Here is a 25447-nt window from a genome sequence, read left to right on the forward strand (position 1 = left end):
CTGCTAAGGAAGGTTGAAGGTCAGAATACTAACTTCTAGTTAAAATGGATGTTAAGAAAATGGATTGCCTTCTTTCCTTTTTAATGGCATTGGTTGTGGCTACTCTTAATGTTTGGAGTATAGGAACAACCATCAGAAGAGCAGCAGTTTTTGATTTTTTGGAGAATGTGAAGGGAGATATATTTTGTTTACAGGAGTGTGCAATTAAGTCTGCACCTTATGTAGATGAATGGAAGAGAGGGCAGTCTTTTTGGTCTACATGCACAGAGAATAAAAATGAAGGTGTGGGGATTTTATTGTGTAACAGGGACATTAAAGTTTTAAATTGCCAAGTTTTAGTACCAGGTCGTTGTATGGTTTTAAATTTTGAGTTTTTAGGCCAGAGAATGAGAGTTTTTAATGTATATGCGCCAGCAGAAAAACAGGCACGTGTGTTATTTTTAGAGTCTCTTAAACTTTTTATTCCTGGTCGTGATGGTACTATTATTGTTGGTGATTTTAACTGCATTAGATCCGTCAATGATCGTGAGAGCTCTGCTAAGGTTAGAACTGATATTACTTCAAATGTTTTAAACCAAATTATTCAAGACTTACATTATTCTGATGTTGGACTGATGGTTAGCACTGATGAAAGATACACCTATATATCAGATAGTGGCCGCTGTAAATCCCGGATTGATTACATTCTTGTCTCTGAGGGGATTAAGGTGGTCCGGTGCAATCAAATGATGTCAACTTTCTCAGATCATAAGATGGTGTCGGCAGAAATAAGTATTGCAGAGTCCTTTCATTTTGGTAGAGGGCTCTGGAAATTAAATGTAAGTCTATTAGAAGATGAAGAAGTAATGGCCGGTTTTAAAGATTTTTTTTTATCTTGTACTTCTAAACAATCTGTTTTTAGTAATGTTTTAGCTTGGTGGGATTGGGCAAAAAGTGAGTTTGCTAAGTATTTTAAGTTCATTTGCATAAGGAGGGCACAAGAAAAGAGGAGGGGTTATGAAAGGCTTATCTCACGTTTAGAAACTCTCTTTAAGTTTAAACATGTTGGTGTGGAGGTGGAGGAGGAAATTGAGAAGGTGAAAATTGAGATGAAGAACAGGTTGTTGGAAAGAGGTAGAAATATTGTTTTTAAATCCAAAGTTCAACATTTGGAGGAAAATGAACAATGTACAAGATATTTCTTTAAAAAATGTTTTAATGCTAGGGGTGTTTTTAAGTCTGTTTTAACTCCTACAGGGGAAGTTGTTGGTGATGAGATGGTGAAGGAGATTGGCAGATTTTATGAAACACTTTTTAGTAATAAGAGCAGAGCCAGTGAGACGGAGATGAATGATTATTGTAATATTTTAGAGAATAATGTCCCTGAAGGAAAAAGTGCATTTTTAATTGAGGAAGTTTGTGAAGGGGAGATCAAGCAGGCTCTGGACAAGACAGCGAAAGGGAAGACACCGGGCTGTGATGGCCTCCCCTTTGAGTTTTATTCAGTTTTTTGGCATATTTTAAAGCAAGATTTTACACGGGTGGTGCAATATGTTTTTAACTCAGGTATTTTAGCGGAGTCTATGAAGAAAGGAGTTATTACCTTGATACATAAGAAAGGTGATGAAAGAGATTTGAAAAACTGGAGGCCGATCACATTATTGAATACAGATTATAAGATCATTGCAAAGATTGTGGCGAACAGGATGAGTGACATAGTTGAGCACCTTGTTGGAGAATACCAAGTTTGTGCAGTGCCAAATAGGAGAATAACTGATAATTTATTAGTTTTAAGAGACTCTATTTATTATAGTAATTTTAATAAGAATGCACTTTTTGTGGAATCCATTGATTTTGAAAAAGCTTATGACAGAGTTGCTCATGATTTTATGTTTATGGTTTTAAAGCATATGGGTATTCCTGAGAAGCTACTGTTTGTGATTAAAAGTTTTTATTATGGGGCAACAAGTCAGATTTTAGTCAATGGACATGTGGGGCCGGGTTTTAATATTTTATCAGGAGTACGACAGGGATGCCCACTCTCCCCAATTTTATTCATTTGTGTCATTGAGGCCTTGCTCAAAAATGTACAGAAGGACAAATGTGTGAGTGGTGTTTTTATCCCGGGAAGTAATGGAAGGAATTTGAAGGTTTTAAGTTACATGGATGATGTGGTTTTTACTTGCACTTCCCAAGCTGATCTTAATAGAGTGAATTTGCATGTAAAGATTTTTTGTTGTATTGCTGGTATGAAAGTCAATTGGGGGAAGTGCCAATTGAGTAATTTTGGAAAGCAAGGAAAAGTGGTGGTGGATGGCGTGGATGAGAAGGAAGATATTGAAGTGTTAGGGGTTGTTTTTGAAAAAAATCTAAAAGGAGGGAAAAGTTATGAGAAGTTGGAGGAGAAGATAGAGAAGAAATTATCTTTTTGGAAATTGAGAAACTTGTCCCTTAAAGGTAAAGTTCTGATTTTAAAGGCAGTAATTTTGCCACTACTATTATATACTGCAATGGTTTTCCCACCCGGCAAATTATGGACCAGAAGGATGACAAGGAAGTTGTTTATTTTTTTCTGGGGTTCAAAGATGGAAAAGATGAAGAGGGAGGAAGTGATGAAGAGCGTGAAGAAAGGCGGATATAATTTCCCGGATATTAATCTGTTTTTAAAGACTCATTACTTTCTTTTAATTTATAAAGTGTCTCAGTGCAATAATTGGGTGGCAGACATGAGCAGGTATTTGGCAGGATGGTTGTTTTCCAAATGGGGCTGGTGTGAGAAGGATCTGAGGAGACCAATAGCGCAAGTTATACCTACCTTCTATGTGGTTCTCAGGTCTTTCAGTGATCAATTTGGTTTGAGTTCCCTGGGAAAACCTGAGAAAAAGAAAATTGAAAATGAAATAAGAAAAAATGAGAGATTATATGAAGTACCATTCTGCACTACTGCTCAGTCTATGAAGATCTGGAATTTTTTTAATGTTAGAGGATTATCCAATAGACAGAGAGATGTAAACTGGATGACTTTTCATGGCTGCCTCCCAACCAGAGCTTTCCTGAATGGACGAGGAATAAGAGTGAGCGAGAAATGTCCAAGAGAGGGTTGTGGAGGCAGGGAGGATACAGTGCACTTATTTTGGAACTGTTTTTATGCAAGAGAATTTTTTATGCTTCTACAGAGGTTTTTTTCTGCAATCACGGGATATGTTGATTTTAATTTTGAGAAGATTTTTATTGGTCAGGATTTTAGCAGGAGAGAGGACACACGTGAAAGCTGGATTGTATTTTCTGTTTTTAAAGAAGTTTTATGGGATTCTAGAAACCTGCTTGTTTTTAAAAATGTGTGTATTTCTCCAAGGGAGTTGAAGAGACTTTTTTTTGGAAGGTTGTTTATTATTTTTCTATTTGACAAGAAGAGAATGGGAGAGGAAGAGGCTGAAAAGATTTGGAGATACAAGGAATGGAGAAAGTTGTAAGTATCCTGATCAAGGTTTTGAATTTGTGCTTCTCTTATAGTTTTCTTATTGAGATATTTTTCCGCATGATGTTTTTTCAGACTTTGTTTAGAAGTGATGAGTTTTGGTAGGTGACCTGATGATCGCTTGAACAATAGTCTGTAACTGAGGAAAAAAAAAAAAAAAAAAAAAAAAAAAAAATCTGCTCTTATCAGTTTAATATCTGATACGTCCCCTATCTGGGGACCATATATTAAATGGATTTTTGAGAACGGGGGCCGATTTCGAAGCTTGCTTCCGTCGCCCTATGCATTGACCCGATATGGCAGTATCTTCGGGTACAGTGCACCACCCCCTTACAGGGTTAAAAAGAAAGATTCCTACTTTCATTGCTACCTGCTTGCTGGCTAGCCAGCTAGCCAGCCCTGTGGGCCTTGCTGCTGCTGCAGCCAAAAAACAAAAGGTGGTGCTGCTGCTGCTTCTGCTGCTTCTGCTTCTGCTTGTGTCTGGCCGCTGTTGGAGCGTCCAGGCACAGGACTTCTGCTGCTGCTGACTAAATGGCCTCCTTAATTGGATCATTTGAGTAGCCAGCACACCTGTGCAGGTAGGGCATGACATGATAGGCAGCTGCCTTGATAGCGGGTGGGTGCTGAATGTTCCTAATTGACAAAATAAGATTAATGCTTATGAAGAAATATAAAATCTCATCCCTTCCCCAATATCGCGCCACACCCCTACCCCTTAATTCCCTGGTTGAACTTGATGGACATATGTCTTTTTTCGACCGTACTAACTATGTAACTATGTAACATAACATGGGGGGGGGGGGGTCTCCTGGCTGTTCACACAGGTGTGTCATTGCTGTACATTGACCATGCATTGCTTCTGTGGTATTGCAAAGGCAAAGACAAATGCTTCCAGCCATCCATTGCACTAATGGATTGGTCATCAGCTGGCTGTCTATGTCCCGCATCAATATAGACCAAAGTACAGAGGGTTAGGCTATGCTATTGTGCACCTACCTGATGCATCAGAAGGTGCGAGGCCCTTGCTAAATTCTGTGCACAGACTTTGAGATCTATACTTTAGACTGTATCTAAACCTGCTCCAACATGGACTGACATTCTGGCCTACTTTCAGCCGATGCGACTTGTCTGTCGCTGAACAGTCGCTTTTTATGTATTCAGCACCTATGTATAATGTTGTAAAAATGCTCTAGAAGCTAAAGTCGCAGAAATGTCACACATATTTGGCCTGCAACTTTCTGTGCGACAAATTCAGACAGGAAAAATCAGTATAAATCCTTAGAAAATTATCCCCCAGTGTCTCCATCTGCTGGCGGTATTGAATAAGCATTGCTGCACTGATGGGGTATGCATTAGACGAAAAAAAAGAAGAAAAAGAAGAATAATACGCCCAGAAAAGAGGCGAAAAGGAGAAAAACGTAAAAAAACGTGAAAAAAAAGTAAGAGGAAGAGAAGGGAAAAAAAGGTGGAAATGGGTTTAAAAGTGATTTCGGCGGAGAAATATATATATATATATATATATATATATATATATATATATATATACGCGCACACACACACATATATATAAACGTATTCTCCGTTGAGATATTGCAGCCGCTGCTGTGTCCAGGCCCAGGAGCCTTAGCACTGTGCTGTGATGTCACTCAATACCACTGACATCACTAGGTGTAAACAACATCTCTCCTTTGCTGTGTATGTGACTATGGAGCTGTTTGGTGATGTCGTCTATTATGGCCTTCATAGAAGCAACAGGAGATTGTTGCATCCATCTAGAACCGTCAGAACTACAGTGCTATGATGTCACTCACTTCCACAGGCCTTGCAGAGTGTAAACAACAACAACCCAGCTTTGTTGTGTATGTAACCATAAGGATTTGTGATGTCACCTAGAACCTTCACAGCAGCGACAGCTTTATGAGGAGCATCAGCACTGCTCTGCCTGAGCAGAACCATCACCGCCATAGGTTGTCAAATAACCCGGGTTTAACCCACACAGGTAAGTCCAATGGGGTGCAGGCATGTCCTCTATGCTTACAGCTTCCCGTGGGTGTTGGTTTGATACCGTTTGGGGACAGCCAAGGAGGCATCTGCAGGCAACAAAGGTAGGTGTGTGCTTGTGTGTGTGTTTCCTATGCAGATCCTAAGCCCAGTGTCACATGCAAGTAGGAGGAGTAAGAAGGGTTCCTGGCAAATCCGGGTTATGGATTGCATTTAAAAAGGCCCCGTGGGAGTGCAATGGGCCCCTGTCTTGCTGCTTAGCAATAATGGTATGGGTTTAGGTTCTGCTGTGTGTACTGGTGGTTGACTGCCCCCCAGCCCAGAGTGTGCATGGAAAATTGTCTGGCAGCCTCCCTGACAGCAAGCAGTGATAGTGCCCATGAAGGGCACCTTGTTGGGCCCGCCCCTTTCACGGTTATCGCTTCTCGGCCTTTTGGCTAAGATCAAGTGTAGTATCTGTTCTTATCAGTTTAATATCTGATACGTCCCCTATCTGGGGACCATATATTAATTGGATTTTTGAGAACGGGGGCCGATTTCGAAGCTTGCTTCCGTCGCCCTATGCATTGACCCGATATGGCAGTATCTTCGGGTACAGTGCACCACCCCCTTACAGGGTTAAAAAGAAAGATTCCTACTTTCATTGCTACCTGCTTGCTGGCTAGCCAGCTAGCCAGCCCTGTGGGCCTTGCTGCTGCTGCAGCCAAAAAACAAAAGGTGGTGCTGCTGCTGCTTCTGCTGCTTCTGCTTCTGCTTGTGTCTGGCCGCTGTTGGAGCGTCCAGGCACAGGACTTCTGCTGCTGCTGACTAAATGGCCTCCTTAATTGGATCATTTGAGTAGCCAGCACACCTGTGCAGGTAGGGCATGACATGATAGGCAGCTGCCTTGATAGCGGGTGGGTGCTGAATGTTCCTAATTGACAAAATAAGATTAATGCTTATGAAGAAATATAAAATCTCATCCCTTCCCCAATATCGCGCCACACCCCTACCCCTTAATTCCCTGGTTGAACTTGATGGACATATGTCTTTTTTCGACCGTACTAACTATGTAACTATGTAACATAACATGGGGGGGGGGGGGTCTCCTGGCTGTTCACACAGGTGTGTCATTGCTGTACATTGACCATGCATTGCTTCTGTGGTATTGCAAAGGCAAAGACAAATGCTTCCAGCCATCCATTGCACTAATGGATTGGTCATCAGCTGGCTGTCTATGTCCCGCATCAATATAGACCAAAGTACAGAGGGTTAGGCTATGCTATTGTGCACCTACCTGATGCATCAGAAGGTGCGAGGCCCTTGCTAAATTCTGTGCACAGACTTTGAGATCTATACTTTAGACTGTATCTAAACCTGCTCCAACATGGACTGACATTCTGGCCTACTTTCAGCCGATGCGACTTGTCTGTCGCTGAACAGTCGCTTTTTATGTATTCAGCACCTATGTATAATGTTGTAAAAATGCTCTAGAAGCTAAAGTCGCAGAAATGTCACACATATTTGGCCTGCAACTTTCTGTGCGACAAATTCAGACAGGAAAAATCAGTATAAATCCTTAGAAAATTATCCCCCAGTGTCTCCATCTGCTGGCGGTATTGAATAAGCATTGCTGCACTGATGGGGTATGCATTAGACGAAAAAAAAGAAGAAAAAGAAGAATAATACGCCCAGAAAAGAGGCGAAAAGGAGAAAAACGTAAAAAAACGTGAAAAAAAAGTAAGAGGAAGAGAAGGGAAAAAAAGGTGGAAATGGGTTTAAAAGTGATTTCGGCGGAGAAATATATATATATATATATATATATATATATATATATATATATATATATACGCGCACACACACACATATATATAAACGTATTCTCCGTTGAGATATTGCAGCCGCTGCTGTGTCCAGGCCCAGGAGCCTTAGCACTGTGCTGTGATGTCACTCAATACCACTGACATCACTAGGTGTAAACAACATCTCTCCTTTGCTGTGTATGTGACTATGGAGCTGTTTGGTGATGTCGTCTATTATGGCCTTCATAGAAGCAACAGGAGATTGTTGCATCCATCTAGAACCCTCAGAACTACAGTGCTATGATGTCACTCACTTCCACAGGCCTTGCAGAGTGTAAACAACAACAACCCAGCTTTGTTGTGTATGTAACCATAGGGATTTGTGATGTCACCTAGAACCTTCACAGCAGCGACAGCTTTATGAGGAGCATCAGCACTGCTCTGCCTGAGCAGAACCATCACCGCCATAGGTTGTCAAATAACCCGGGTTTAACCCACACAGGTAAGTCCAATGGGGTGCAGGCATGTCCTCTATGCTTACAGCTTCCCGTGGGTGTTGGTTTGATACCGTTTGGGGACAGCCAAGGAGGCATCTGCAGGCAACAAAGGTAGGTGTGTGCTTGTGTGTGTGTTTCCTATGCAGATCCTAAGCCCAGTGTCACATGCAAGTAGGAGGAGTAAGAAGGGTTCCTGGCAAATCCGGGTTATGGATTGCATTTAAAAAGGCCCCGTGGGAGTGCAATGGGCCCCTGTCTTGCTGCTTAGCAATAATGGTATGGGTTTAGGTTCTGCTGTGTGTACTGGTGGTTGACTGCCCCCCAGCCCAGAGTGTGCATGGAAAATTGTCTGGCAGCCTCCCTGACAGCAAGCAGTGATAGTGCCCATGAAGGGCACCTTGTTGGGCCCGCCCCTTTCACGGTTATCGCTTCTCGGACTTTTGGCTAAGATCAAGTGTAGTATCTGTTCTTATCAGTTTAATATCTGATACGTCCCCTATCTGGGGACCATATATTAAATGGATTTTTGAGAACGGGGGCCGATTTCGAAGCTTGCTTCCGTCGCCCTATGCATTGACCCGATATGGCAGTATCTTCGGGTACAGTGCACCACCCCCTTACAGGGTTAAAAAGAAAGATTCCTACTTTCATTGCTACCTGCTTGCTGGCTAGCCAGCTAGCCAGCCCTGTGGGCCTTGCTGCTGCTGCAGCCAAAAAACAAAAGGTGGTGCTGCTGCTGCTTCTGCTTGTGTCTGGCCGCTGTTGGAGCGTCCAGGCACAGGACTTCTGCTGCTGCTGACTAAATGGCCTCCTTAATTGGATCATTTGAGTAGCCAGCACACCTGTGCAGGTAGGGCATGACATGATAGGCAGCTGCCTTGATAGCGGGTGGGTGCTGAATGTTCCTAATTGACAAAATAAGATTAATGCTTATGAAGAAATATAAAATCTCATCCCTTCCCCAATATCGCGCCACACCCCTACCCCTTAATTCCCTGGTTGAACTTGATGGACATATGTCTTTTTTCGACCGTACTAACTATGTAACTATGTAACATAACATGGGGGGGGGGGGGGGTCTCCTGGCTGTTCACACAGGTGTGTCATTGCTGTACATTGACCATGCATTGCTTCTGTGGTATTGCAAAGGCAAAGACAAATGCTTCCAGCCATCCATTGCACTAATGGATTGGTCATCAGCTGGCTGTCTATGTCCCGCATCAATATAGACCAAAGTACAGAGGGTTAGGCTATGCTATTGTGCACCTACCTGATGCATCAGAAGGTGCGAGGCCCTTGCTAAATTCTGTGCACAGACTTTGAGATCTATACTTTAGACTGTATCTAAACCTGCTCCAACATGGACTGACATTCTGGCCTACTTTCAGCCGATGCGACTTGTCTGTCGCTGAACAGTCGCTTTTTATGTATTCAGCACCTATGTATAATGTTGTAAAAATGCTCTAGAAGCTAAAGTCGCAGAAATGTCACACATATTTGGCCTGCAACTTTCTGTGCGACAAATTCAGACAGGAAAAATCAGTATAAATCCTTAGAAAATTATCCCCCAGTGTCTCCATCTGCTGGCGGTATTGAATAAGCATTGCTGCACTGATGGGGTATGCATTAGACGAAAAAAAAGAAGAAAAAGAAGAATAATACGCCCAGAAAAGAGGCGAAAAGGAGAAAAACGTAAAAAAAACTTGAAAAAAAAGTAAGAGGAAGAGAAGGGAAAAAAAGGTGGAAATGGGTTTAAAAGTGATTTCGGCGGAGAAATATATATATATATATATATATATATATATATATATATATATATATATATATACGCGCACACACACACATATATATAAACGTATTCTCCGTTGAGATATTGCAGCCGCTGCTGTGTCCAGGCCCAGGAGCCTTAGCACTGTGCTGTGATGTCACTCAATACCACTGACATCACTAGGTGTAAACAACATCTCTCCTTTGCTGTGTATGTGACTATGGAGCTGTTTGGTGATGTCGTCTATTATGGCCTTCATAGAAGCAACAGGAGATTGTTGCATCCATCTAGAACCCTCAGAACTACAGTGCTATGATGTCACTCACTTCCACAGGCCTTGCAGAGTGTAAACAACAACAACCCAGCTTTGTTGTGTATGTAACCATAGGGATTTGTGATGTCACCTAGAACCTTCACAGCAGCGACAGCTTTATGAGGAGCATCAGCACTGCTCTGCCTGAGCAGAACCATCACCGCCATAGGTTGTCAAATAACCCGGGTTTAACCCACACAGGTAAGTCCAATGGGGTGCAGGCATGTCCTCTATGCTTACAGCTTCCCGTGGGTGTTGGTTTGATACCGTTTGGGGACAGCCAAGGAGGCATCTGCAGGCAACAAAGGTAGGTGTGTGCTTGTGTGTGTGTTTCCTATGCAGATCCTAAGCCCAGTGTCACATGCAAGTAGGAGGAGTAAGAAGGGTTCCTGGCAAATCCGGGTTATGGATTGCATTTAAAAAGGCCCCGTGGGAGTGCAATGGGCCCCTGTTTTGCTGCTTAGCAATAATGGTATGGGTTTAGGTTCTGCTGTGTGTACTGGTGGTTGACTGCCCCCCAGCCCAGAGTGTGCATGGAAAATTGTCTGGCAGCCTCCCTGACAGCAAGCAGTGATAGTGCCCATGAAGGGCACCTTGTTGGGCCCGCCCCTTTCACGGTTATCGCTTCTCGGCCTTTTGGCTAAGATCAAGTGTAGTATCTGTTCTTATCAGTTTAATATCTGATACGTCCCCTATCTGGGGACCATATATTAAATGGATTTTTGAGAACGGGGGCCGATTTCGAAGCTTGCTTCCGTCGCCCTATGCATTGACCCGATATGGCAGTATCTTCGGGTACAGTGCACCACCCCCTTACAGGGTTAAAAAGAAAGATTCCTACTTTCATTGCTACCTGCTTGCTGGCTAGCCAGCTAGCCAGCCCTGTGGGCCTTGCTGCTGCTGCAGCCAAAAAACAAAAGGTGGTGCTGCTGCTGCTTCTGCTGCTTCTGCTTCTGCTTGTGTCTGGCCGCTGTTGGAGCGTCCAGGCACAGGACTTCTGCTGCTGCTGACTAAATGGCCTCCTTAATTGGATCATTTGAGTAGCCAGCACACCTGTGCAGGTAGGGCATGACATGATAGGCAGCTGCCTTGATAGCGGGTGGGTGCTGAATGTTCCTAATTGACAAAATAAGATTAATGCTTATGAAGAAATATAAAATCTCATCCCTTCCCCAATATCGCGCCCCACCCCTACCCCTTAATTCCCTGGTTGAACTTGATGGACATATGTCTTTTTTCGACCGTACTAACTATGTAACTATGTAACATAACATGGGGGGGGGGGGGGGGGTCTCCTGGCTGTTCACACAGGTGTGTCATTGCTGTACATTGACCATGCATTGCTTCTGTGGTATTGCAAAGGCAAAGACAAATGCTTCCAGCCATCCATTGCACTAATGGATTGGTCATCAGCTGGCTGTCTATGTCCCGCATCAATATAGACCAAAGTACAGAGGGTTAGGCTATGCTATTGTGCACCTACCTGATGCATCAGAAGGTGCGAGGCCCTTGCTAAATTCTGTGCACAGACTTTGAGATCTATACTTTAGACTGTATCTAAACCTGCTCCAACATGGACTGACATTCTGGCCTACTTTCAGCCGATGCGACTTGTCTGTCGCTGAACAGTCGCTTTTTATGTATTCAGCACCTATGTATAATGTTGTAAAAATGCTCTAGAAGCTAAAGTCGCAGAAATGTCACACATATTTGGCCTGCAACTTTCTGTGCGACAAATTCAGACAGGAAAAATCAGTATAAATCCTTAGAAAATTATCCCCCAGTGTCTCCATCTGCTGGCGGTATTGAATAAGCATTGCTGCACTGATGGGGTATGCATTAGACGAAAAAAAAGAAGAAAAAGAAGAATAATACGCCCAGAAAAGAGGCGAAAAGGAGAAAAACGTAAAAAAACGTGAAAAAAAAGTAAGAGGAAGAAAAGGGAAAAAAAGGTGGAAATGGGTTTAAAAGTGATTTCGGCGGAGAATATATATATATATATATATATATATATATATATATATATATATATATATATATATAAGCGCACACACACACATATATATAAACGTATTCTCCGTTGAGATATTGCAGCCGCTGCTGTGTCCAGGCCCAGGAGCCTTAGCACTGTGCTGTGATGTCACTCAATACCACTGACATCACTAGGTGTAAACAACATCTCTCCTTGCTGTGTATGTGACTATGGAGCTGTTTGGTGATGTCGTCTATTATGGCCTTCATAGAAGCAACAGGAGATTGTTGCATCCATCTAGAACCCTCAGAACTACAGTGCTATGATGTCACTCACTTCCACAGGCCTTGCAGAGTGTAAACAACAACAACCCAGCTTTGTTGTGTATGTAACCATAGGGATTTGTGATGTCACCTAGAACCTTCACAGCAGCGACAGCTTTATGAGGAGCATCAGCACTGCTCTGCCTGAGCAGAACCATCACCGCCATAGGTTGTCAAATAACCCGGGTTTAACCCACACAGGTAAGTCCAATGGGGTGCAGGCATGTCCTCTATGCTTACAGCTTCCCGTGGGTGTTGGTTTGATACCGTTTGGGGACAGCCAAGGAGGCATCTGCAGGCAACAAAGGTAGGTGTGTGCTTGTGTGTGTGTTTCCTATGCAGATCCTAAGCCCAGTGTCACATGCAAGTAGGAGGAGTAAGAAGGGTTCCTGGCAAATCCGGGTTATGGATTGCATTTAAAAAGGCCCCGTGGGAGTGCAATGGGCCCCTGTCTTGCTGCTTAGCAATAATGGTATGGGTTTAGGTTCTGCTGTGTGTACTGGTGGTTGACTGCCCCCCAGCCCAGAGTGTGCATGGAAAATTGTCTGGCAGCCTCCCTGACAGCAGGCAGTGATAGTGCCCATGAAGGGCACCTTGTTGGGCCCGCCCCTTTCACGGTTATCGCTTCTCGGCCTTTTGGCTAAGATCAAGTGTAGTATCTGTTCTTATCAGTTTAATATCTGATACGTCCCCTATCTGGGGACCATATATTAAATGGATTTTTGAGAACGGGGGCCGATTTCAAAGCTTGCTTCCGTCGCCCTATGCATTGACCCGATATGGCAGTATCTTCGGGTACAGTGCACCACCCCCTTACAGGGTTAAAAAGAAAGATTCCTACTTTCATTGCTACCTGCTTGCTGGCTAGCCAGCTAGCCAGCCCTGTGGGCCTTGCTGCTGCTGCAGCCAAAAAACAAAAGGTGGTGCTGCTGCTGCTTCTGCTGCTTCTGCTTCTGCTTGTGTCTGGCCGCTGTTGGAGCGTCCAGGCACAGGACTTCTGCTGCTGCTGACTAAATGGCCTCCTTAATTGGATCATTTGAGTAGCCAGCACACCTGTGCAGGTAGGGCATGACATGATAGGCAGCTGCCTTGATAGCGGGTGGGTGCTGAATGTTCCTAATTGACAAAATAAGATTAATGCTTATGAAGAAATATAAAATCTCATCCCTTCCCCAATATCGCGCCACACCCCTACCCCTTAATTCCCTGGTTGAACTTGATGGACATATGTCTTTTTTCGACCGTACTAACTATGTAACTATGTAACATAACATGGGGGGGGGGGTCTCCTGGCTGTTCACACAGGTGTGTCATTGCTGTACATTGACCATGCATTGCTTCTGTGGTATTGCAAAGGCAAAGACAAATGCTTCCAGCCATCCATTGCACTAATGGATTGGTCATCAGCTGGCTGTCTATGTCCCGCATCAATATAGACCAAAGTACAGAGGGTTAGGCTATGCTATTGTGCACCTACCTGATGCATCAGAAGGTGCGAGGCCCTTGCTAAATTCTGTGCACAGACTTTGAGATCTATACTTTAGACTGTATCTAAACCTGCTCCAACATGGACTGACATTCTGGCCTACTTTCAGCCGATGCGACTTGTCTGTCGCTGAACAGTCGCTTTTTATGTATTCAGCACCTATGTATAATGTTGTAAAAATGCTCTAGAAGCTAAAGTCGCAGAAATGTCACACATATTTGGCCTGCAACTTTCTGTGCGACAAATTCAGACAGGAAAAATCAGTATAAATCCTTAGAAAATTATCCCCCAGTGTCTCCATCTGCTGGCGGTATTGAATAAGCATTGCTGCACTGATGGGGTATGCATTAGACGAAAAAAAAGAAGAAAAAGAAGAATAATACGCCCAGAAAAGAGGCGAAAAGGAGAAAAACGTAAAAAAACGTGAAAAAAAAGTAAGAGGAAGAGAAGGGAAAAAAAGGTGGAAATGGGTTTAAAAGTGATTTCGGCGGAGAAATATATATATATATATATATATATATATATATATATATATATATATATACGCACACACACACACATATATATAAACGTATTCTCCGTTGAGATATTGCAGCCGCTGCTGTGTCCAGGCCCAGGAGCCTTAGCACTGTGCTGTGATGTCACTCAATACCACTGACATCACTAGGTGTAAACAACATCTCTCCTTTGCTGTGTATGTGACTATGGAGCTGTTTGGTGATGTCGTCTATTATGGCCTTCATAGAAGCAACAGGAGATTGTTGCATCCATCTAGAACCCTCAGAACTACAGTGCTATGATGTCACTCACTTCCACAGGCCTTGCAGAGTGTAAACAACAACAACCCAGCTTTGTTGTGTATGTAACCATAGGGATTTGTGATGTCACCTAGAACCTTCACAGCAGCGACAGCTTTATGAGGAGCATCAGCACTGCTCTGCCTGAGCAGAACCATCACCGCCATAGGTTGTCAAATAACCCGGGTTTAACCCACACAGGTAAGTCCAATGGGGTGCAGGCATGTCCTCTATGCTTACAGCTTCCCGTGGGTGTTGGTTTGATACCGTTTGGGGACAGCCAAGGAGGCATCTGCAGGCAACAAAGGTAGGTGTGTGCTTGTGTGTGTGTTTCCTATGCAGATCCTAAGCCCAGTGTCACATGCAAGTAGGAGGAGTAAGAAGGGTTCCTGGCAAATCCGGGTTATGGATTGCATTTAAAAAGGCCCCGTGGGAGTGCAATGGGCCCCTGTCTTGCTGCTTAGCAATAATGGTATGGGTTTAGGTTCTGCTGTGTGTACTGGTGGTTGACTGCCCCCCAGCCCAGAGTGTGCATGGAAAATTGTCTGGCAGCCTCCCTGACAGCAAGCAGTGATAGTGCCCATGAAGGGCACCTTGTTGGGCCCGCCCCTTTCACAGTTATCGCTTCTCGGACTTTTGGCTAAGATCAAGTGTAGTATCTGTTCTTATCAGTTTAATATCTGATACGTCCCCTATCTGGGGACCATATATTAAATGGATTTTTGAGAACGGGGGCCGATTTCGAAGCTTGCTTCCGTCGCCCTATGCATTGACCCGATATGGCAGTATCTTCGGGTACAGTGCACCACCCCCTTACAGGGTTAAAAAGAAAGATTCCTACTTTCATTGCTACCTGCTTGCTGGCTAGCCAGCTAGCCAGCCCTGTGGGCCTTGCTGCTGCTGCAGCCAAAAAACAAAAGGTGGTGCTGCTGCTGCTTCTGCTGCTTCTGCTTCTGCTTGTGTCTGGCCGCTGTTGGAGCGTCCAGGCACAGGACTTCTGCTGCTGCTGACTAAACGGCCTCCTTAATTGGATCATTTGAGTAGCCAGCACACCTGTGCAGGTAGGGCATGACATGATAGGCAGCTGCCTTGATAGCGGGTGGGTGCTGAATGTTCCTAATTGACAAAATAAGATTAATGCTTATGAAGAAATATAAAATCTCATCCCTTCCCCAATATCGCGCCACACCCCTACCCCTTAATTCCCTGGTTGAACTTGATGGACATATGTCTTTTTTCGACCGTACTAACTATGTAACTATGTAACATAACATGGGGGGGGGGGGGGTCTCCTGGCTGTTCACACAGGTGTGTCATTGCTGTACATTGACCATGCATTGCTTCTGTGGTATTGCAAAGGCAAAGACAAATGCTTCCAGCCATCCATTGCACTAATGGATTGGTCATCAGCTGGCTGTCTATGTCCCGCATCAATATAGACCAAAGTACAGAGGGTTAGGCTATGCTATTGTGCACCTACCTGATGCATCAGAAGGTGCGAGGCCCTTGCTAAATTCTGTGCACAGACTTTGAGATCTATACTTTAGACTGTATCTAAACCTGCTCCAACATGGACTGACATTCTGGCCTACTTTCAGCCGATGCGACTTGTCTGTCGCTGAACAGTCGCTTTTTATGTATTCAGCACCTATGTATAATGTTGTAAAAATGCTCTAGAAGCTAAAGTCGCAGAAATGTCACACATATTTGGCCTGCAACTTTCTGTGCGACAAATTCAGACAGGAAAAATCAGTATAAATCCTTAGAAAATTATCCCCCAGTGTCTCCATCTGCTGGCGGTATTGAATAAGCATTGCTGCACTGATGGGGTATGCATTAGACGAAAAAAAAGAAGAAAAAGAAGAATAATACGCCCAGAAAAGAGGCGAAAAGGAGAAAAACGTAAAAAAACGTGAAAAAAAAGTAAGAGGAAGAGAAGGGAAAAAAAGGTGGAAATGGGTTTAAAAGTGATTTCGGCGGAGAAAAATATATATATATATATATATATATATATATATATACGCGCACACACACACATATATATAAACGTATTCTCCGTTGAGATATTGCAGCCGCTGCTGTGTCCAGGCCCAGGAGCCTTAGCACTGTGCTGTGATGTCACTCAATACCACTGACATCACTAGGTGTAAACAACATCTCTCCTTTGCTGTGTATGTGACTATGGAGCTGTTTGGTGATGTCGTCTATTATGGCCTTCATAGAAGCAACAGGAGATTGTTGCATCCATCTAGAACCCTCAGAACTACAGTGCTATGATGTCACTCACTTCCACAGGCCTTGCAGAGTGTAAACAACAACAACCCAGCTTTGTTGTGTATGTAACCATAGGGATTTGTGATGTCACCTAGAACCTTCACAGCAGCGACAGCTTTATGAGGAGCATCAGCACTGCTCTGCCTGAGCAGAACCATCACCGCCATAGGTTGTCAAATAACCCGGGTTTAACCCACACAGGTAAGTCCAATGGGGTGCAGGCATGTCCTCTATGCTTACAGCTTCCCGTGGGTGTTGGTTTGATACCGTTTGGGGACAGCCAAGGAGGCATCTGCAGGCAACAAAGGTAGGTGTGTGCTTGTGTGTGTGTTTCCTATGCAGATCCTAAGCCCAGTGTCACATGCAAGTAGGAGGAGTAAGAAGGGTTCCTGGCAAATCCGGGTTATGGATTGCATTTAAAAAGGCCCCGTGGGAGTGCAATGGGCCCCTGTCTTGCTGCTTAGCAATAATGGTATGGGTTTAGGTTCTGCTGTGTGTACTGGTGGTTGACTGCCCCCCAGCCCAGAGTGTGCATGGAAAATTGTCTGGCAGCCTCCCTGACAGCAAGCAGTGATAGTGCCCATGAAGGGCACCTTGTTGGGCCCGCCCCTTTCACGGTTATCGCTTCTCGGCCTTTTGGCTAAGATCAAGTGTAGTATCTGTTCTTATCAGTTTAATATCTGATACGTCCCCTATCTGGGGACCATATATTAAATGGATTTTTGAGAACGGGGGCCGATTTCGAAGCTTGCTTCCGTCGCCCTATGCATTGACCCGATATGGCAGTATCTTCGGGTACAGTGCACCACCCCCTTACAGGGTTAAAAAGAAAGATTCCTACTTTCATTGCTACCTGCTTGCTGGCTAGCCAGCTAGCCAGCCCTGTGGGCCTTGCTGCTGCTGCAGCCAAAAAACAAAAGGTGGTGCTGCTGCTGCTTCTGCTGCTTCTGCTTCTGCTTGTGTCTGGCCGCTGTTGGAGCGTCCAGGCACAGGACTTCTGCTGCTGCTGACTAAATGGCCTCCTTAATTGGATCATTTGAGTAGCCAGCACACCTGTGCAGGTAGGGCATGACATGATAGGCAGCTGCCTTGATAGCGGGTGGGTGCTGAATGTTCCTAATTGACAAAATAAGATTAATGCTTATGAAGAAATATAAAATCTCATCCCTTCCCCAATATCGCGCCACACCCCTACCCCTTAATTCCCTGGTTGAACTTGATGGACATATGTCTTTTTTCGACCGTACTAACTATGTAACTATGTAACATAACATGGGGGGGGGGGGGTCTCCTGGCTGTTCACACAGGTGTGTCATTGCTGTACATTGACCATGCATTGCTTCTGTGGTATTGCAAAGGCAAAGACAAATGCTTCCAGCCATCCATTGCACTAATGGATTGGTCATCAGCTGGCTGTCTATGTCCCGCATCAATATAGACCAAAGTACAGAGGGTTAGGCTATGCTATTGTGCACCTACCTGATGCATCAGAAGGTGCGAGGCCCTTGCTAAATTCTGTGCACAGACTTTGAGATCTATACTTTAGACTGTATCTAAACCTGCTCCAACATGGACTGACATTCTGGCCTACTTTTAGCCGATGCGACTTGTCTGTCGCTGAACAGTCGCTTTTTATGTATTCAGCACCTATGTATAATGTTGTAAAAATGCTCTAGAAGCTAAAGTCGCAGAAATGTCACACATATTTGGCCTGCAACTTTCTGTGCGACAAATTCAGACAGGAAAAATCAGTATAAATCCTTAGAAAATTATCCCCCAGTGTCTCCATCTGCTGGCGGTATTGAATAAGCATTGCTGCACTGATGGGGTATGCATTAGACGAAAAAAAAGAAGAAAAAGAAGAATAATACGCCCAGAAAAGAGGCGAAAAGGAGAAAAACGTAAAAAAACTTGAAAAAAAAGTAAGAGGAAGAGAAGGGAAAAAAAGGTGGAAATGGGTTTAAAAGTGATTTCGGCGGAGAAATATATATATATATATATATATATATATATATATATATATATATATATATACGCGCACACACACACACATATATATAAACGTATTCACCGTTGAGATATTGCAGCCGCTGCTGTGTCCAGGCCCAGGAGCCTTAGCACTGTGCTGTGATGTCACTCAATACCACTGACATCACTAGGTGTAAACAACATCTCTCCTTTGCTGTGTATGTGACTATGGAGCTGTTTGGTGATGTCGTCTATTATGGCCTTCATAGAAGCAACAGGAGATTGTTGCATCCATCTAGAACCCTCAGAACTACAGTGCTATGATGTCACTCACTTCCACAGGCCTTGCAGAGTGTAAACAACAACAACCCAGCTTTGTTGTGTATGTAACCATAGGGATTTGTGATGTCACCTAGAACCTTCACAGCAGCGACAGCTTTATGAGGAGCATCAGCACTGCTCTGCCTGAGCAGAACCATCACCGCCATAGGTTGTCAAATAACCCGGGTTTAACCCACACAGGTAAGTCCAATGGGGTGCAGGCATGTCCTCTATGCTTACAGCTTCCCGTGGGTGTTGGTTTGATACCGTTTGGGGACAGCCAAGGAGGCATCTGCAGGCAACAAAGGTAGGTGTGTGCTTGTGTGTGTGTTTCCTATGCAGATCCTAAGCCCAGTGTCACATGCAAGTAGGAGGAGTAAGAAGGGTTCCTGGCAAATCCGGGTTATGGATTGCATTTAAAAAGGCCCCGTGGGAGTGCAATGGGCCCCTGTCTTGCTGCTTAGCAATAATGGTATGGGTTTAGGTTCTGCTGTGTGTACTGGTGGTTGACTGCCCCCCAGCCCAGAGTGTGCATGGAAAATTGTCTGGCAGCCTCCCTGACAGCAAGCAGTGATAGTGCCCATGAAGGGCACCTTGTTGGGCCCGCCCCTTTCACGGTTATCGCTTCTCGGCCTTTTGGCTAAGATCACGTGTGGATTTCTGTGCGTGGTTCGGGTTGAAAGGAGTGGTGATCGGGGCCCTCTTTACGGGGGGCCCTGGATTGTTGCTGAGCTGCGATCGTGGGTTTTACCTGCAAAAATGAGCGAGAAGGCGCGTGGACTTGAGGACACGGTGCGGATCTATGTTCCTGGCGAGCACCGGGGGACGATCGGACTTGACCAAATCGTTTTGGAGATTCTTCGCAAGCTTGATTACCTACAGGTATGGAATGTATTGGCTATACAGGATTTTCCTAGACAAGGAATTTATGATATTACTTTTTGTGGTTCTGAGATTTGCCAGAGAGTCTATATGGATCTTGAAGAAATGAAAAGGAAAAGTGAGCCTGCTATAATGAAGAAGATTAAAGTGGAACCGTTATTTATGAATACAACAAAGGTAGTAATTGTCCACATGTATAATCCTAAGGTTTCTGATGAAATGGTTACAAACTTTTTGTTCCGGTATTGCGAGGAAGTGAAATTTATAGGAAGACTTAAGAACAAGTTTGGGTACTTTAATTGTAAGAGAAAGTTTATTGTAAAATTTAAAAAAGATGAAGGAATGCAAGATGGAAGGAAGAGCATACCACAGGTGTTTTCTATCGGAGGAGAGAGAGGTTTCTGCTTTTATGAAGGCCAGTTGCAATATTGTAGAAAGTGCCATGCCTATGGCCATGTGCAGGATTATTGCCCTGAGAAAGGAGAATGTTGCAGAAATTGTGGGAAAACTGGTCATGAAGCAAGTATCTGTACAGAGAAGAAGACATGTGATATCTGTGGAAGTGAGGAACATTTGGCAAGAGGCTGTGATATGTGGTATAAAAAGAAGAGAAGTTATGCTGATGCAGCTGGGAATAGAGGAGAACAAAGAGAAAAAGGGGGAGGGAGGTTTGTTCCTGGAGTTGGTGAGAGTGTGAGTGTGAGTGTTAATGTGGCACAGGTGGCTGAGGAAAGTTCTGTGATAGTGGAGCACATTAGCACTCAGGAGAGGTCAGGGGAGGAGGGTGTTTCCACTGCTGTGACTGGTGAGGAGACAGGTGTGGGAGGTGAATTTACCTTGGTGAAAAAGAAAAAAGCAAAAAAAGTGAAAGTGGTGGAGAAAATTGAGACAGTGTATGGTGATGTTCTTTCTAGTGAAGAGGCTATGGATGATATTGAATGTCCAAACCCAATTGTGGGGGAGGAGGAGGGAATGGAGGTTGTTGGGTCATCTCAGAGATCTCTAACACCTGGTCAGAGAGTTTCTCGCAGTAAGGAAGAAGAGGAGGAGGAAGATGAGGATGTGCAGGTTGTGAATAAAAGGTGTAAGACAGGGAGCTGGACTGAGGATCAGGAAGCCCTTGTTCTTGGTAGTGATAATGAAATAGACAGGGACTCTAACATAGGGTCGCCTGATTGTTTTGCAAGTTTACATAGGAAAGTTGAAGGCCAAAATGTTAATTTCTAAGTTAAGATGGATTTTAAAGCATTTGGTTTTCTTTTCCTAGTTATTATGACTTTGGTTGTAACAACTATTAATGTAAGAAGTATTGAGTCTGAAATTAGGAGAGCTGCAATTTTTGATATTCTTGAGAATGTTAGAAGTGATGTGATATGTTTACAGGAGTGTGCAATAAAGTCAGCACCTTATGCAAATGAGTGGAAGTGTGGGCAGTCCTTCTGGTCCACATGTGCAGAAAACAAAAATGAAGGTGTGGGGATTTTATTGCGAAACAGGGACATTAAAGTTTTAAATTGCCAAATTTTAGTACCTGGTCGTTGTATGGTTTTAATTTTTGAGGTTTTGGGTCAGAGGATGAGAATTTTTAATGTGTATGCTCCAGCAGAAAAACAAGCACGTTTGTCTTTTTTAGAGTCCCTTAAGTTTTTTATCCCTGGTCGTGAAGATACTATTATTGTTGGCGATTTTAACTGCATTAGATCCGTCAATGATCGTGAGAGCTCTGCTGAGGTTAGAACTGATATTACTTCCAATGTTTTAAATCAAATTATTCAAGACTTGCATTTTACTGATGTTGGACTGATGGTTAGCACTGATGAAAGATATACGTACATATCAGATAGTGGCCGCTGTAAATCCCGGATCGATTACATCCTGGTCTCTGATGGGATTAAGGTGGTCCGGTGCAATCAAATGATGTCAACTTTCTCAGACCACAAGATGGTGTCGGCTGAGATAAGTGTCACAGAGTCCCTTCATTTTGGGAGGGGGCTCTGGAAATTAAATGTAAGTCTATTGGAAGATGAGGAAGTAATGGCTGGTTTTAATCATGTGTTTTTATCCTGTGTTTCTAAACAACCTGATTTTAGTAATGTCTTAGTGTGGTGGGAATGGGCTAAAGGAGAGTTTTCTAATTTCTTTAAGATGTTTTGCATAAAGAGAGCACAAGAGAAGAGGAGGAGTGATGAAAGGCTTGTATCCCGGTTAGAGACTCTCTATAAGTTTAAACGTGTTGGTGTGGAGGTGGAGGATGAGATTGTTAAGGTGAAGGGGGAGATGAAAAAAAGGTTGTTGGAAAAGGGAAGGAATATTGTATATAAGTCTAAAGTGCAGCACCTAGAAGAAAATGAGCAGTGTACACGGTATTTCTTTAAAAAATGTTTTAATGCTAAAGGTGTTTTTAAATCTGTTTTTACCCCTACGGGGGAAGTTTTTGGAGAGGAGATGGTGAAGGAGATTGGCAGATTTTATGAGACACTCTTTAGTAATAAGAGCAGAGCCAGTGAGACGGAGATGAATGATTATTGTAATATTTTGGAGAATAATGTTCCTGTTGAAAAAGTAGATTTTTTAATTGATGATGTTAGTGAAGGGGAGATCAAGCAGGCCCTGGATAAGATGGCCAAAGGGAAGACACCAGGCTGTGATGGTCTCCCCGCTGAGTTTTATTCCGCGTTCTGGAATATTTTAAGTAAAGAGTTTACACGGGTGGTGCAATATGTTTTTAACTCAGGTGTTTTAGCTGAATCTATGAAGAAAGGGGTCATAACATTAATTCATAAAAAAGGTGATGGCAGAGATCTTAAAAATTGGAGACCTATAACTTTATTAAATTGTGACTACAAGATAATTGCTAAGATTGTGGCTAATAGACTGAGTGATGTAGTGGACCACCTTGTGGGAGAATACCAAGTTTGTGCAGTACCGAAAAGAAAAATAACAGATAATTTATTGCTTTTAAGAGACTCTATTTATTACAGTAACTTTAACAAGAATGCACTGTTTGTTGAGTCCATAGATTTTGAAAAGGCTTATGATAAGGTTGCACATGATTTTATGTTCATTGCTTTAAAACACTTAGGTATTCCAGAAAAGTTATTATCTGTTATTATGAGTTTTTATCATGGGGTGACAAGTCAGATTTTAGTAAATGGGCATGTGGGGCCTGCTTTTAATGTCTTGTCTGGAGTCAGACAGGGATGCCCAATCTCCCCAATTCTGTTTATATGCGTTATAGAGGGCCTGTTGAAGAATGTGCAGAAAGATAAATGTGTGAGTGGTGTTTTTATTCCAGGTAGTGATGGTAGTAAGTTAAAGGTTTTAAGTTATATGGACGATGTGGTTTTTACTTGTACATCCCAAGCAGATCTCAACAGAGTAAATTTGCATGTGAGGATTTTTTGTTGTGTGGCTGGGATGAATGTGAACTGGGGGAAGTGCCAATTATGCAGTTTGGGGAACCAAGAGAATATAGTAGTGGATGGTGTTAAGGAAAAAGAAGACATTGAAGTGCTAGGAGTGATATTTGACAAAGACCTCAAAGGAAAGAAGAGTTATGAGACTTTGGACAGTAAAATTGAGAAGAAGCTATCCTTCTGGAGGTTAAGGAACTTGTCACTTAAAGGGAAAGTTCTTATCATTAAGTCTGTAATCCTACCGCTTCTCTTGTATACGGCTATGGTGCTTCCTCCAGGGAAGTTATGGACTAGGAGAGTTACAAGGAAGCTTTTTGTGTTCTTCTGGGGGTCTAAGATGGAGAAAATGAAAAGAGAAGAAGTGATGAAGAGTATGAATTTGGGCGGATATAACTTTCCAAACATTGATCTGTTTTTAAAGGTGCACTATTTTTTTTTTTAATTTTTAAATTGATACAGTGCAATAATAGGGCGGCAGACATGAGTAAATACCTTGCAGGATGGTTGTTTTCCAAATGGGGCTGGTGTGAGAGGGATTTGAGGAGACCCATAGCACATGTGATACCTACCTTCTATGTGCTCCTCAGGTCTTTCAATGATCAATTTGGTTTGAGCTCTTTAGGTGAACCTGATAAAAAGAAAATAGAACAGGAAATAAGGAAAAATGAGAGATTATATGAAGTACCATTCTGCACTAATGCTCAGTCTGTGAAGATTTGGAAGTTTTTTAAAGTTATTGGACTATCAAACAGACAAAAAGACGTTAGTTGGATGTCCTTTCATGGCTGCCTCCCAACCCGATCTTTTTTAAATGGAAGAGGTTTGAGAATAAGTGACAGATGCCCAAGAGAGGGTTGTGGAGGTAGAGAAGACTTAGTGCACCTTTATTGGGACTGTTTTTATGCAAAATAATTTTTTATGTTTTTAAAGAGGTTTTTAATCCAACTCACTGGATATAATAGTTTTTCTTTTGAGAAAGTTTTTATTGGTCAAGATCTTAGTAAAAAGGAAGATACACGTACTAATTGGATTCTTTTTTCTGTTTTTAAAGAGGTTTTATGGGACTCACGCAATTTGCTTGTTTTTAAAAATGTTGTTATTCCTCCGAGGGAATTGAAAAGATTGTTTTTAGGAAGGATTTTTACTATCTTTCTACTGGACAAAAAGAGAATTGGTGAAGAAGAAGCGGAGAAAATCTGGATGCATACACGATGGAAGAATTTATAAGAAGTACGTAAAGGAGAAAGCTGTAAGTTTTTGACCAATTTCTGTGATTGTTTTTGACATGTTTTTTTTGTTTTGTTGTTTGGTCACTTTTTCTTGGCACTTAGTTTTTTCCGTATGATGTTTTTTCAGATATTGTTTTAAGTGACGAGTCTTGGTAGGTGACCTGATGATCGTCCAAACAATAGTCTGTAACTGAGGAAAAAAAAAAAAAAAAAAAAAAAAAAAAAAAAGAAAAAAAAAAGAGAAAAAAAAAAAAAAAAATCTGTTCTTATCAGTTTAATATCTGATACGTCCCCTATCTGGGGACCATATATTAAATGGATTTTTGAGAACGGGGGCCGATTTCGAAGCTTGCTTCCGTCGCCCTATGCATTGACCCGATATGGCAGTATCTTCGGGTACAGTGCACCACCCCCTTACAGGGTTAAAAAGAAAGATTCCTACTTTCATTGCTACCTGCTTGCTGGCTAGCCAGCTAGCCAGCCCTGTGGGCCTTGCTGCTGCTGCAGCCAAAAAACAAAAGGTGGTGCTGCTGCTGCTTCTGCTGCTTCTGCTTCTGCTTGTGTCTGGCCGCTGTTGGAGCGTCCAGGCACAGGACTTCTGCTGCTGCTGACTAAATGGCCTCCTTAATTGGATCATTTGAGTAGCCAGCACACCTGTGCAGGTAGGGCATGACATGATAGGCAGCTGCCTTGATAGCGGGTGGGTGCTGAATGTTCCTAATTGACAAAATAAGATTAATGCTTATGAAGAAATATAAAATCTCATCCCTTCCCCAATATCGCGCCACACCCCTACCCCTTAATTCCCTGGTTGAACTTGATGGACATATGTCTTTTTTCGACCGTACTAACTATGTAACTATGTAACATAACATGGGGGGGGGGGGGGGGTCTCCTGGCTGTTCACACAGGTGTGTCATTGCTGTACATTGACCATGCATTGCTTCTGTGGTATTGCAAAG

At 43.1% G+C, this 25447-nt stretch overlaps 6 non-coding genes and 2 pseudogenes across 6 annotated transcripts; all 8 read left to right on the forward strand.

Moving 5' to 3' along the window:
* The first annotated feature begins 3573 nt into the window (after nucleotides 1-3573).
* Nucleotides 3574-3785, forward strand: LOC130298678 (U2 spliceosomal RNA; annotated as a pseudogene).
* A 2090-nt stretch (nucleotides 3786-5875) lies between these two features.
* LOC130298657 (U2 spliceosomal RNA) lies at nucleotides 5876-6066 on the forward strand. The gene has a single exon (XR_008849983.1). It is a non-coding gene; the product is annotated as a U2 spliceosomal RNA (small nuclear RNA).
* Nucleotides 6067-8160: 2094 nt separating this feature from the next.
* Nucleotides 8161-8351, forward strand: LOC130298662 (U2 spliceosomal RNA). The gene has a single exon (XR_008849988.1). It is a non-coding gene; the product is annotated as a U2 spliceosomal RNA (small nuclear RNA).
* A 2086-nt stretch (nucleotides 8352-10437) lies between these two features.
* Nucleotides 10438-10628, forward strand: LOC130298654 (U2 spliceosomal RNA). The gene has a single exon (XR_008849980.1). It is a non-coding gene; the product is annotated as a U2 spliceosomal RNA (small nuclear RNA).
* Nucleotides 10629-12732: 2104 nt separating this feature from the next.
* Nucleotides 12733-12923, forward strand: LOC130298659 (U2 spliceosomal RNA). Its single transcript, XR_008849985.1, has one exon. It is a non-coding gene; the product is annotated as a U2 spliceosomal RNA (small nuclear RNA).
* Nucleotides 12924-15015: 2092 nt separating this feature from the next.
* Nucleotides 15016-15206, forward strand: LOC130298663 (U2 spliceosomal RNA). The gene has a single exon (XR_008849989.1). It is a non-coding gene; the product is annotated as a U2 spliceosomal RNA (small nuclear RNA).
* A 2083-nt stretch (nucleotides 15207-17289) lies between these two features.
* On the forward strand, nucleotides 17290-17480 carry LOC130298655 (U2 spliceosomal RNA). The gene has a single exon (XR_008849981.1). It is a non-coding gene; the product is annotated as a U2 spliceosomal RNA (small nuclear RNA).
* Nucleotides 17481-24728: 7248 nt separating this feature from the next.
* On the forward strand, nucleotides 24729-24897 carry LOC130298680 (U2 spliceosomal RNA; annotated as a pseudogene).
* Nucleotides 24898-25447: the final 550 nt, after the last annotated feature.

This window comes from Hyla sarda, unplaced genomic scaffold (assembly GCF_029499605.1).
Source record: "Hyla sarda isolate aHylSar1 unplaced genomic scaffold, aHylSar1.hap1 scaffold_1012, whole genome shotgun sequence".
Classification (NCBI taxonomy): domain Eukaryota; kingdom Metazoa; phylum Chordata; class Amphibia; order Anura; family Hylidae; genus Hyla; species Hyla sarda.